This window comes from Periophthalmus magnuspinnatus, chromosome 17, assembly GCF_009829125.3.
Source record: "Periophthalmus magnuspinnatus isolate fPerMag1 chromosome 17, fPerMag1.2.pri, whole genome shotgun sequence".
NCBI lineage: Eukaryota > Metazoa > Chordata > Actinopteri > Gobiiformes > Gobiidae > Periophthalmus > Periophthalmus magnuspinnatus.
Window position 1 is genome coordinate 2,872,414 of NC_047142.1, and position 12,810 is coordinate 2,885,223.

A 12,810-nucleotide genomic window follows, 5' to 3' on the forward strand; every position below is an offset into this window, starting at 1 on the left:
ACCCACACTCCAACACGCCTGTCTACGGCGAGCCATTAAGCCCGGGTGAAGCGGCTGATGGATGAGATGTACGTCCATGTCGAATCACTCAACATCCACCCCGAACCGGAGCATGAAGCGGTGGCGACGCGGGCGAAGTTTTCAAAGTCACGCAGCGAGTGGCGGACAGACGAGCCGGGCAGGGCGGGCGGTCGGTCGGTCGCAGGCTCGGGGTTTTTTTTTTTGTATGGCGTCGCTTGGCAGGACGGTTCTGATGTTTTGTCATTTCACCTTCACCCGGCGACTCGGGTTTAAACAATGATACGGCGTGGGGTCTTTGAACGAACCGGACGTGGATGGACAAAAGGACGTGTGTTTTGAAAGTTTGCTGTCAGGATCTGAAATAAAAACGTGATAGAGTTTGTGCTAAAAGTATTTAAACTCTCGATGTGGCTTATTAAAGATATTTGTACTTGTAATGACAGTTAAAGGACTTGTAGACGATCTCTCTGCCAAGTATTTACACATTTTTTTTCTCAAAGTATCTCAATTCGTACCAATGGATAAACACTCTACAAACTGAGCCTGAGCATGTGTCAAACGCAAGGCCCGCGAGCCAAATGTGGCCCTCCACATCATTTTATGTGGCCCTCGACAGGGTAAATTAAAAGTATGATGGTCTTAAAATGTAATTTTACCAGGAGATACACAGTTACACAGTCACATTTTTACATCTAGGCAAATTCATATGCAATATTTGTAACTTGAATAAGTAATAAATACAGAAAGAGTTAAAAAAGTAATTAGATTTATTTTACATCTGGCCCTTTGAGAGCAGCCATTTTGGTCACGTGGCCCTCGGTGAAAATGTGTTTGACGCCGCTGTTGTAGACGATCTTTCTTCCAACTATTTACGCATTTTTTTCTCAAAGTATCTCAGTTCGTAGAGTGTTTATCCATTGGTACGAAGGTTGGCGGTTCGAATCCTGCTCTTGACATAAAAATAACCCGCAATAGTCGAAATCCGTGAAGTATCAGCTTTATTTTTTACATTATTCTCTATGTTTTTGTCTGTAAAACCCCTCACCACACACTTTATACACTTTTCTCACACAGGCATTAACATTTTCTCACATTTCTCTCTCGTTTAAACTCTCTCAAAGTTCAAACCTTCGTAGGCGTCTTTGTCGGTGCAGAACGTTTCATCGACATTGTGGGTTTTTTTGGGGAGACAAAAATCCATAAAACAGCGGAACCGCGAAAGAGGAACCGTGATAAAGTGACGGAAAACTGTATAAAAATGTGACCAGTTACCATTTCCCATAAGCAGCTCTTCAGGTCAAAATAAATGTACTTTACCGTCTGTGTCTACACTTTTTATTGTCTGATAATCAAAGTAAACTTAGCGTACTACTAGTTGTTCTCTTTGCTGTGTAATTAGCATTGTAAGATTTTCAAAATGCATAAGGTATGTGAGGAATAATCAGCCACAGCCAGGGCCGGTCCAGCCTATTAGCAAACTGAGCAGCTACTTAGGGCCCCAAAGCCACCAGGGGGCCCCCAAGAGTCCATACATTTGTACTGGAAATAATATAACATACGTACTGTATTTGACATGAGGACATTTACTGTATTTTACTGCGAATGTCAATGATGAACTGTTAATCTTATAATGTAATTGTATTGAAATGTGTATTTTAATGTGTTTTCACCTGCACAGGGACCGAACATGGAAAGAAGCAGCAGCTAAATCTGGTAAAATAGTGTATTCTTTTGTAAGATTAATGAGTTTATGCATGGTCCTTGACAAATACGGAATAAATAAATAAAGAAAGAAAATAAATTTATACTAGAAACAGTGCTTGGGTGTTTACAGCAGCCTAAATATCCCTCTATGATTACATTTGTTTTAGTTTTTTTTTGTTTTTTTTATATATAGTAACAAAATATCTGCTGCCTACATTTGTTTTACGTATGTGTTTACCCCCCGGAGCTGCGCTGAGCTACTTTTAAATTGCTGTTTTACAAGTTAGATAAAAACATTTCCGTCGTTTGGTCATATAAATATAAACACAATCGGACAAAGTGATGAGAGCGCGGTCATAACGTCATCATTCGTCGTAATCACCGACAGCTGAGCCCAGGTACAGTCACCGCCGAGGGGCCCAGAGACGCATTCTGCTTCGGGCCCCTTGAAAGCTAGAACCGGCCCTGGCTATATGTAATCGTGAAGGAAGAGATTGCAGACCAGGTAGAGAGTTGAAAGAAGTTGTGAATTACAGACAGCGGACACATGCGTTACGTTTCAGAGGAGTTTTCGAGTACTTAAAGCCCCTTCAAGGTACTTTCTATAGAAGACAGGTCTTATAAGGACTTGACTCATTTTACACACTGTCCGTACAAGGTCATAAAGGGATGTATGGTTAGCTGTTTACAGAGAGGTAGAATACGTCACTAAGAGATGGATGACTACACAAGAGGAAAACCAGCGTCATGTGACTGAAGCAGCTGGTTCTAGTGAAGACGTCTTAAAATAAGTTTGTGTCACTGTCATGATGTGTGTATTTCTGTTCCTGTTCAGCCTCCCTGTGTGCTCTCCCCCCTCCCTCACCCGCCTGAACCTGTAGCTGGGCGGAACTTTCGGCTCCTCCCGCTCGCACCTGTGCCCCATCAGGGTAATCACCACCACCTGCCGGGGATAAGAGAAGCGGGGAGAAGACACTCGCTGCCAGATCGTCCACGTGTTCAACGTGAAGGTTCCTGCTCAGTTTTTGTATTTTGTTGCCTGCCTGCTCGCCTCTTACCGGATTTTTTGCTACTCCTCAGATTCCCGCTCTCCCGCTTGTTCCAGCTCCTGGCTCTGCGCTCCAGCTCCGGTACTGTCCACCCTTTGCCTTCGCCTCCTGTCCTGTCTGGGTCTCCGGCCTGCTTCCCGTCTCCTGCCCTGGCTCCCGCTCTCCGGATTACTCCTGCTCGGCCCTCCGCGGTCCCGTTCCTGGTCCTGTCGTGCTCCGGCCCTGGCTTTCCCGTTCCCGCTCTGCACTGTGCCGCCTGGTCTGCCTCCCGCTCCCTGCTTCCCGAGTGTGTTAAATGAACTATTAAAACCTGAGTTCCACCTCTTTGTAAATAAACACTGTAAATCTGCCCCGAGTCTGCACGTCTTTGGTCCGCCTAACCCCATACGTCACATTTTTACAGAGAAACAAGTTCACCTCTACGCTTAAGACACAAAGTAATCAACTCAAGAGTTAAGAGTAAAGTAAAAATCATGCTTTCACTATACCAGGCATCCCCAAAGTCCGGCCCGTGGACCAATTACGGCCCGTGTACAAATTTCCACTGGCCCGCAGCCTCTGGAATAAAAATAATTCTGTGTGTCCCGTTGCCCTGTTGACAAACGTAAAATACACATTTACAAGCGATATTATATTTCACCGAGGATGGCAGCAGATCCGGGCCGTGCTCCGAGGTCGCGCTCTCGCCGACTTTTAACGGCAATCGGATAAAGACGACAGGTTTAAAGAAATTCCAACATTTGCTAAGAAAACGCTGAGTTTGTTTAGTTCTCGGTTATGAACTTTAACAAGAACCGAGCGAGGACAAGACTGACTCACCTGCGACGTTTTGCTCGTCCAAACCACCGTCTTTGAGCCGGACCAGGCCCATTTACTACAGTCCAGATCTCAGCTTCAGTCCAGTCTCAGTTTGTTTGGTGAATAAATTTGAAAATCTCAGTGAATTAATTTTATTGTGATAATCAAAACCACAGATTAAATGTTTCACTTTTTCATATTTATAATCTGTGTATAATTCATTTTGTTTTTGAAAGGTGAAAGTTGCAATAAAAAGTAAAAAAATAATTAAATAGTTCATGTGGCTTTAATATTAATGGTTCAAATAATGATCAGGGTGAATGTTCGGCCCCCGCAGCTTTTCACATCACCAAATCTGACCCTCTGTGCTAAAAGTCTGGACACCCCTGCATTATACCTCAAGCTACAGCCACGGCGGCGTATTTTGCCTCCAGCGTCCACACCCACACCCGGGCTCGTCCTTTGTTTTGCTAACGCGGCTAATTCACCAACAATCAACGTTTCTTTCTAGGACTTTTCGCCCCGTTCTAACATCTCCCGAGCTGCTTAAAGATGCATAATTTCTCTCTTTCCTGGATATCAAAGACGAGACGAACGTCCTTCACCTTTGACGGCTTCGCTCTCCTGGCCCGTTTTTGTACCACTTAAACACTTAACCTTCGCCGTACAGCCGTTCTGTTGAATTGAGACCTTAGATGTTTTTTTCTCTGCGGACCATTAGGTAGATTCCATTACACAGGGTCACGGAAAGCACTGAGCTGTCGACGGAGAAGGTGCAATAAAATGTTACGGTGGGTTTACTTTAAAGCTGCTGTACCGGGTTTTTACTGTCTTAAAAACCTGAAAAACACAGATTATTTTAAGACCTTTCCACAGTCTGAGCGTCGTAATCATTCACTGTGATGAGTTTATAAGCACTTTTAACAACGGTCAGAGCAGAGCGGGCCAAAGCTAGCATGCTAACACGCACTTCCTGATTATCTGACATGGAAATGCTTTATAATTAAACGCAGACGGCACACAGCGGACTTATTTTGACTTCAATAGCTGCTTATGCAATATATCTGTACTCTGGCAAGGAATGTTTTGCGCAAATTAGGCCACGACAATGATTATATTGGTTTATTATTCCGTATATATTGATAAATGGAACAATATTTTTATGGGGTTAATATTTACCATGTTTTTTTTTCTTTGCAGTACTTAGAAATCTATACCGCACCCACAAAGTCGCACTTTTTTAGGTTTGTCCGAGGGTGCGACTTATACTCAAAACGGTAAAATGTTCAGAAGCGACACAGAGGACGAAGAATTCAATGGATTTATTGATTTGTAGTGAGATCCAGAGTAAACTTGTTGCTTGTTTTTTCTGCTTTATTTATCTGATTAACTGTTAATATCTTACGTTAACAAACCAGACACGTGTTCAGTTCTGTCTGTGCTTCATGGAGCTGTCGTAACGGTGGGTGTAGTGGACCAAAGACGTGCAGGACTCGGGACAGGTTTACAGTGTTTTATTTACAGGTAGTGAAAGTTCAGTCTTAATAGTTCATGTAACACACACAGGGAGCAGGGAGCGGGAGCCGAACCAGACGGGAGTGGTGCAGAGCAGGGACGGGAAACCAGGACCGAGACAAGGACAGGATCAGGATGAGACCAGAGCAAGCCAGGCAGAGATGTCCAGAGCGGGCACGAAGACAGCCAGGGCCGGAGCACGACGGGACCAGGAACAGGGCCAGGGAAGACCCAGCAGGATAGTCCAGAGAGCGGGAGACAGGGCCGGAGACGGGAAGCAAGCCGGAGGCCAAGACGGGACAGGAGGAAAGGCAATGAGGAGGACTGTACTGGAGCTGGAGCACAGAGGCAGGAGCAGGGATGAGCGAGAGCAGGAATCTGGAAGGTAGCAGAAATCCGGTAAGTAACAGGCGGACAGGCAACACAAATACAAAGCTAGGCTGAGGCATATACGTTGACACGTGGACGGTCTGGCACCGAGTGTCTTCTGCCGAGCCCTCATATACTCGGCAGCAGGTGAAGGTAATTGCGCTGATGCGCTCCAGGTGCGTGCGGGAGGAGTCAGGAACTCCGCCCAGCTCCGGGCAGACAGGTAGGGGAGGGGGAGATAACACAGGAGGACAGGAATTGCAGGCATCATGACAGTAGCTGAATAAATATAAATGTGTTACGTTAGCGTGATGTACTGATATTCAGCCTGTTGGTCCACATTTTATTATTATTATTAGAACTTGATTTAAAGATAAAATGTCTGTTCTTGGTCTCGAATTTTGTAAAATAAATTTCCCCAAAAATGCGACTTATAGTCCAGTGCGACTTACAAGTTTTTTTCTTCATTATTATGTATTTTTCACTGGTGCGACTTATACTCCAGAGCGACGTATAGTCCGGAAAATACTTTAGTTATTTTTTGGGCCATAGAAGGTTGAATTAATAACTTGTCTGACTCATTCCAGATGCAAACTAAGCACTAACTGTTTTTTTTCCTCATGTTTATTTATCGCAGCTCATGTTTCTTTCACAATATCGTAGATTTAGACTAGTTTTTGTGGTTTAAATCTGCTCTTGGGTTTCTGTCAGTTGCATAAATTAATTTCAGTATTATCGTTTATCGTTTATATTTCCTTGAGCGATTATATCAAACTTAAAAATGCGTAATCGTGGCAGGTGTCGCTCAAATCCACGAGGAAACGGACCCCACGAGCTTCTCTTTTCATGCAGATGAGATGCTGATGGGACAGATTACGAGCAGTCAAAGAATAGTTTTCTAAAATGGGGATTCGTTTATTTAAAAAATGTTTGATGTTCTCTTTTAACATAATGAAAGCTATATTTTGCATATCAAACACATTGCAGAGAGCTAACCAATAACAGCTCTTTGGGAATGCGTCTCTCACATGTAAAGAGGCGTCTTTGCTTTTTGTTCCGGATCGTGTCTCTCGTCTTTTCTCATTAAAAACAAGAGGAGGACGGGAAAAAATGATAATAATAATAATTTAAAAAGAACATTTACCTTTAGAAATAACAATAACAAACAAACAATACAAAACAAAAAAAACAAAAACAAAAAAACCCAAAACAAAAACAAAAAAAGCCCTCAAAATAACTAAAAAATTAATAAATAAACAAACATAAAAAAACACAAAATAACAAAAAATAAATAAATAAAAAAGAACTAAGAAAAAACCCTCAAAATAACAGAATAATAAACAAAAACTCAAAATAACAAAAAATAAATAAAATAAAATAATAATAATAATAATAATAATAATAATAATAATAATAATAATAATAATAATAATAATAATAATAAAAAAACATCTACCTTTAGAAATAAGACGGCTGTAGGAGTGAAGTGAGCGCAGGTAAAGACGTTCAAATCGAGTTAACATTTATAACTGGTGCGTTAAAGCGAGAAAACTTTAAAAACGCGAATATGGACAAAAGATGGACACAGTGTGAGCTTTGATTTCGACCCAGTGTTTTATTTAAAGCTGAAAATGTGTAGGGACTGTGTAAAGAAGTGGACGAAGAGAATGTTCAGCTCCAGTCAAATGAAGCTAATCGAGGCTAGCAGTTATAGCGGCTAATTTCCAGACGAGTTCCATATTTGGAAGTCTGACTGTGAGTATCATAGCAACCAAAGAGCCAATCAGGAGCGAGGCTGTTGAAGGTAACGCTCATGGTTCAGCAGGGAGCGGGCACTCATAATAACACACACAAAAACAACAAAAAAAAAAACCCAAAACAAAAAGAAAAAAAAACTCAAAATAACTAAAAAATAAATAAATAAACAAACATAAAAAACACAAAATAACAAAAAATAATAATAATAAAAAAGAACTAAGAAAAAACCCTCAAAATAACAGAATAATTTTTATAATATAACACCGAAAATTTAATCTTTACGTTGATTTTAAACGTCTCCATGGGTCGGCCTCTCTCTTTATCTCTTTAAGCTTCTGTCTGTCCGTGTTCCCAGTAGAACTTTAAGCTCAGCCGACCAGATGATTTTGGATGTTCTAAGGCCGCGGTTAAAAACTCGAGGGGTCCGGCCTTTCGCTGCAGCTGGTCCCAGACTCTGGATGAATATTTCTGTGTATTAGAACAGTTCAGTCTTTAAATATGTTTAAATCTTTGTTAAAAACTCATTTATTTGCACTGGATTTTAACCGTGGGACTCTTGTATTGTCTTGTTTTATCGTGTTTTTGCATGTTCGTTTTAGATTATTGCACTTTATATGGCCTTTGTGCAGAACTTTGAGCAGCTGTGGGTGTTTCTAAATGTGCTTTATAAATATATTTGATTTGACTTGATGCATAAGTTAAACCATGAAAATAGTTTATGTCAGGAATCTGTTTAAGGCTTTTATATAAATGTGTTCAAAATGATTCATCGTCCATAGAAAATCACAAAAATGTGCTAAAAGAAGAGAGAAAATCAGAAGCAGACAGTCTGTGGTGAAAAGTCTTTGGACCAGTTTCTCTTTTTGTCATTTATATCAGTATTTAGTTATATAAAAATGTGACAAAATGTAAAATATTATGCACAAGCTGCTAACGAAATACCATTATAAAACATGTTCTACTTCACTGGGCTTAGAACAGTGTGGACCATTTTGCACCAAAGTATAAGTAGCGGTTTGAGTACGACAAGAGCGTCTTTTTATAGTGAACTGAAGTACTGAAATGACGACTGTTCTCACTTCTTCATTCTCCAAAACAGAAATCGGTTCAAAAGTCGCCTGGAAACTAAAATATACACGACTAATAATGGTGATCTGTCCAAAAAAGGTGGTGTAATCTCATTTTGCACAAGTAATTTTGACATTTTCTACCTTAAGTTAAATCATTAAAGCTCTAGTTTCCACTTTAGTTGCAAGAAAACCAGAATTAAAGTTGTAATATGTAACTTTTCTGCAAAGTTCGCCACTCATCTGTCTCCACTGGGGTTTTATTACTTTGTCTAGAAAGTTCCAAGGCAAGTTTATTTATGTAGAGCAATTTGTATACAAAGTATTTCAAAGTGTTTTACAGAATAAAATCACAAAACAACAAATCAAAACAGAAATTATCATCATAAAATTTACATTAAAGGAGAAAAGTGCAGAATAAACCCCTTTCAGTCGCAGCAGATGAACAGAACAGTTTGAGTCTGGATTTAAACTTAAATTCCCCATGTTTAGTCCTGGTTTAGTCCTGGTTTAGTCCCGGTTTAGTCCTGTGTTTAGTCCTGGTTTAGTCCTGGTTTAGTCCTGGTTCAGTCCTGGTTTAGTTCTGGGTTTAGTCCCAGTTTAGTCCCGGTTTAGTCCTGTGTTTAGTCCCGGTTTAGTCCCGGTTTAGTCCTGCTTTAGTCCTGGTTTAGTCCTGGTTCAGTCCTGGTTTAGTCCCGGTTTAGTCCTGGTTCAGTCCTGGTTTAGTCCTGTGTTTAGTCCTGGTTTAGTCCTGGTTTAGTCCTGGTTCAGTCCTGGTTTAGTTCTGGGTTTAGTCCCGGTTTAGTCCCGGTTTAGTCCTGTGTTTAGTCCCGGTTCAGTCCCGGTTTAGTCCCGGTTTAGTCCTGCTTTAGTCCTGGTTTAGTCCTGGTTCAGTCCTGGTTTAGTCCTGGTTTAGTCCTGGTTTAGTCCTGGTTTAGTCCTGGTTTAGTCCTGGTTTACTGTGAGATGTCAGAGTTTCAGTTCCAGAGTTTGTTATTAAACTTCTCTATCGTCATGGAGACAAACAAGTGAAGCCATGAGGCCAAGTCACAGACCAGCTCTATGGAGAGGCGAGTCTGCAGACAGTAAGAATGTTTTTGCTTTTTGGTTTTTGAAGATATTATTATTATTATTATTATTATTATTACCCAATAAAACATGTAATAAAATGATGATTGATTATTTTAATAGTAGATTTCGGAGCCGGACTAAACACAGCCCCAGTGTCTCCTCCACAATCATCAAACTGAAAATGGGTTTTGAACAGGAGCCAAAACATCCTGACGGCAAAAACAACGTCTAGACGACTCCTGCTGAACCCCTCTTGATATTTACTACTTTACTTTTGAACGTGCAATAAGCCCTTTTCACGGAGCCGCTCGGTGACTTCTGAATCTCTCCAAAAGTGCGGAGCTGCTCTTCCTGCTCTGTTTATTTTCTCTGAGGATTTAGCAAAGTTTGGCTAAAATAAATCAGTATTTTATTTAAAAATGAGACCGAGGACAGCAGGATGATCGGAGACGACATGTTAAGACCTTTACGACGACGGACGCGCTTAACCGGAGGAAACCTGTGTGTTTATAAAAGTAAACGTATGACTCAAAGCTAATGCTAGTGCTAATGCTAATGCTAACCTAATCTAAATCAACTTTATGAAAATACATCTACTGGAAACATTGTCTTTCCACGCTAAATTCTTCAGAGTGTAGCTCGATTTTAACGTCACTGATTCATTTTCAGTTCAGTTAGCATTAGCATTAGCTTCAAGACACTAATACTTTTCTAAATACAGACGCTTCCTCCGGTGAAGTATTTACATCGTAGTAAAGGGCTCAACTTTCTGTCGGCTGCCTGGGATTTAAAGGGCCGTATTCCCCTGTTTTCTGATCTGTTTTAATGTTTTAATGTCGTTTCCTCGTCACAAACAGACCCGGAGTTGTGTTTTTATGTTTCATTCTCACATGTTTAACGCACAAACTCTGCAGATTTACGCTGAGTTCTTCTCTCAAACTGAAAAAAAAACTCTGTTCCACCTCATGATGTCATCTTGTGATAATACAGGAAGTGCTCCACTGTGTTTTTAAACCCCTCACACCTTCAATTCATTTTTTTTTTTTTTTTTTTTTTCTTGTAAAGCCCAAAAACACAGCAGCAGTCGCCTCTTTGGGCTGAACATGAGAACTGATTTAAACAACAGAAAGTCAGAAAATCAGCAATGAAACAGATAAACGAATGAAAAACAAATGGATAACTGCCCCCGGACATCCCCTGTCCTTAGACTCTCCTCAACAAGGAAAAACTCAAAAAACCCAGTAGGAAAAGGAGAAAAATCGAGGAAAACCACAGTGAAGCAGAGATCCACTCCCACAGACGCACAGCTGCAGATGTGTCCAGGACTAATGCTCATCCATTTGCAGATTCACTAGAATCATTTGGATAATTCCAGCCCTGGAGCTGCCCATCGCTGCTCAACTAAAGGTAAGAGGCAGCTGTTCACTTGAAAACTACCACTTCATGACATCACAAGGTGGAACAGAGCATTTTGAGGTTTGGAGATGCAGACGGAAACATGTAGAATGAAACAAAACACAAGTCCAGGTCTGTTTTTGAGGAGGAAACAGCATTAAAACACCATTTAAAGCTACAAGAGTCCATTTGACGTAATATAGGACCTTTAAATATCGATTTATTTTAGCACGACGTGGCTAATTTCCACCGCGCAATGAACGGAGCAGGAAGAACAGCTCTGCAGTTTTTGGAGAGAACCGGAAGCTACCGAAGCGACTCTGCGAAAAGCGCCTATAGCATCTCCACGGAGACAATCAATAAGTTTCGCTTTATATTCCAGTTCCATAAACGTTCAGGTCCATTTTGTATGTAACTCAACAGCGCAGAGAAAAAACACAAAAATTCTATCTGGTATGAGGGGACTGTTTTCTCCTACACTGCACAAAACTGCTGCTAAGAGAGAAAAAGCTGCTAAACTTGGACGGATCAATACTAAGCCGGACCAAAGCAGAATGGATGACACGTCTGACCCGCTGAACTTGTTGGAACAAAAAGTCATCAGAGCATTATTAGAGTGTCCGCGGTAGCTGCTCGCAATCGAAAACAAGGCCAGACCATCTGAAACAGCTCGCGGAGAAAGAAGCGGAGAATTCTAGACATTATACCATCGCAGCTATATGTCAGCCACTGCATAGAACTGAGGACTCATTTATTTGCAAAGAAGTTCAAAATGTCACCCAAGTTTCTTTAGCTGGAACTTTTGCCCGAGCTGCAGACCGAGCCGACCGTCATGTACAGCTCCTGGACATAATATCTCGTTTTTTTTTTTTTTAGATTGAACATCTTTTTTCCAGATTGACTCACAGGAAACGAACAATTGCCGTGAGAAAGAATCACTCAGGGGAGACTGGACGTTAATTAAGATTTGTGCAGGTCTTTTTAACCCTCTGGTGCGTGAATTATGAAAGCCTTGGTCAAGAAGTGTTTTTATTCTTCTCAGGACATGAAACAACATTGTGAACTGCCTGTAAAAATGAATTAAATTGTGTTCTATTGTAAAAAAAAAACAAAAAAAACCCAAAACATTTCAACAGTTTTTGGGAAATTTCAATGCTGTATAGGAGCATCGTTTAGGCCTGAATAAGAAAAAACAATCAAAAACCAAGGAAATTTACTTGCAGTTACACCGACTGACCACTGAATTGACCTCAGTGGAGTGTGGCAGCAGAGAGCACTCCACATAAACCAATGCATTAAAGAGAAAGTTATGTTTTAGTATCTGTCCACTGCAGTGACCGCTGTGCACCAGAGGGTTAATATTGCACTTAGGCGGCGTTTTATGCTCAGGGACGATGTCGACGCCGAGTGACTGGGTGTGGAATGGAAATAGTCAGTGATGGGATTGTTACAGGTTTGACAGACTCACTTCGCGTTCAAGGCAACAGTAGCTCATTTGGTTGAGTGTTCGTCCACTTATTTGAACGTTGGCGGTTTGAATCCTGCTCTCGACATAAACCTCGTTGGTTGGCTTCCACAGATGAACGCTGCTGGTGTGTCCTTTGGGAAGACACTTAACCCATCTGGCCCCAGCGCTAAAACTGTGACCATTTACCTTTGACCCAAGGCCTGAAATTGAACCATGAGTGAAGAACAATGTTAGTCAACTCTGCCAACTATGGATCTTCTCTCACTGGACTGTCCAAACGAGCCTTAAGACAGAACAGAACATCCAGAACATCCAGAACATCCAGAACACTGCTGCTCGGGTCAGGACTAGAACCAGGAAGTACTTCACACATGTGTCCTGTGGCTCAGGTCTGTGGCTCCTGTGGCTCAGAGACTTTAAAGCAGCTCAGTGTGAACAAGTCTCTCCATGGACCAGCACCAAAGAACATCTCCCACATGAGCCACAAGAACCATCTCACATGAGGAAGACTAAACCAAGACTAAACCAGGACTAGACCAGGGCTAAACCAGGACTAGACCAGGACTAAACCAGGACTAAACCAGGACTAAAGGAG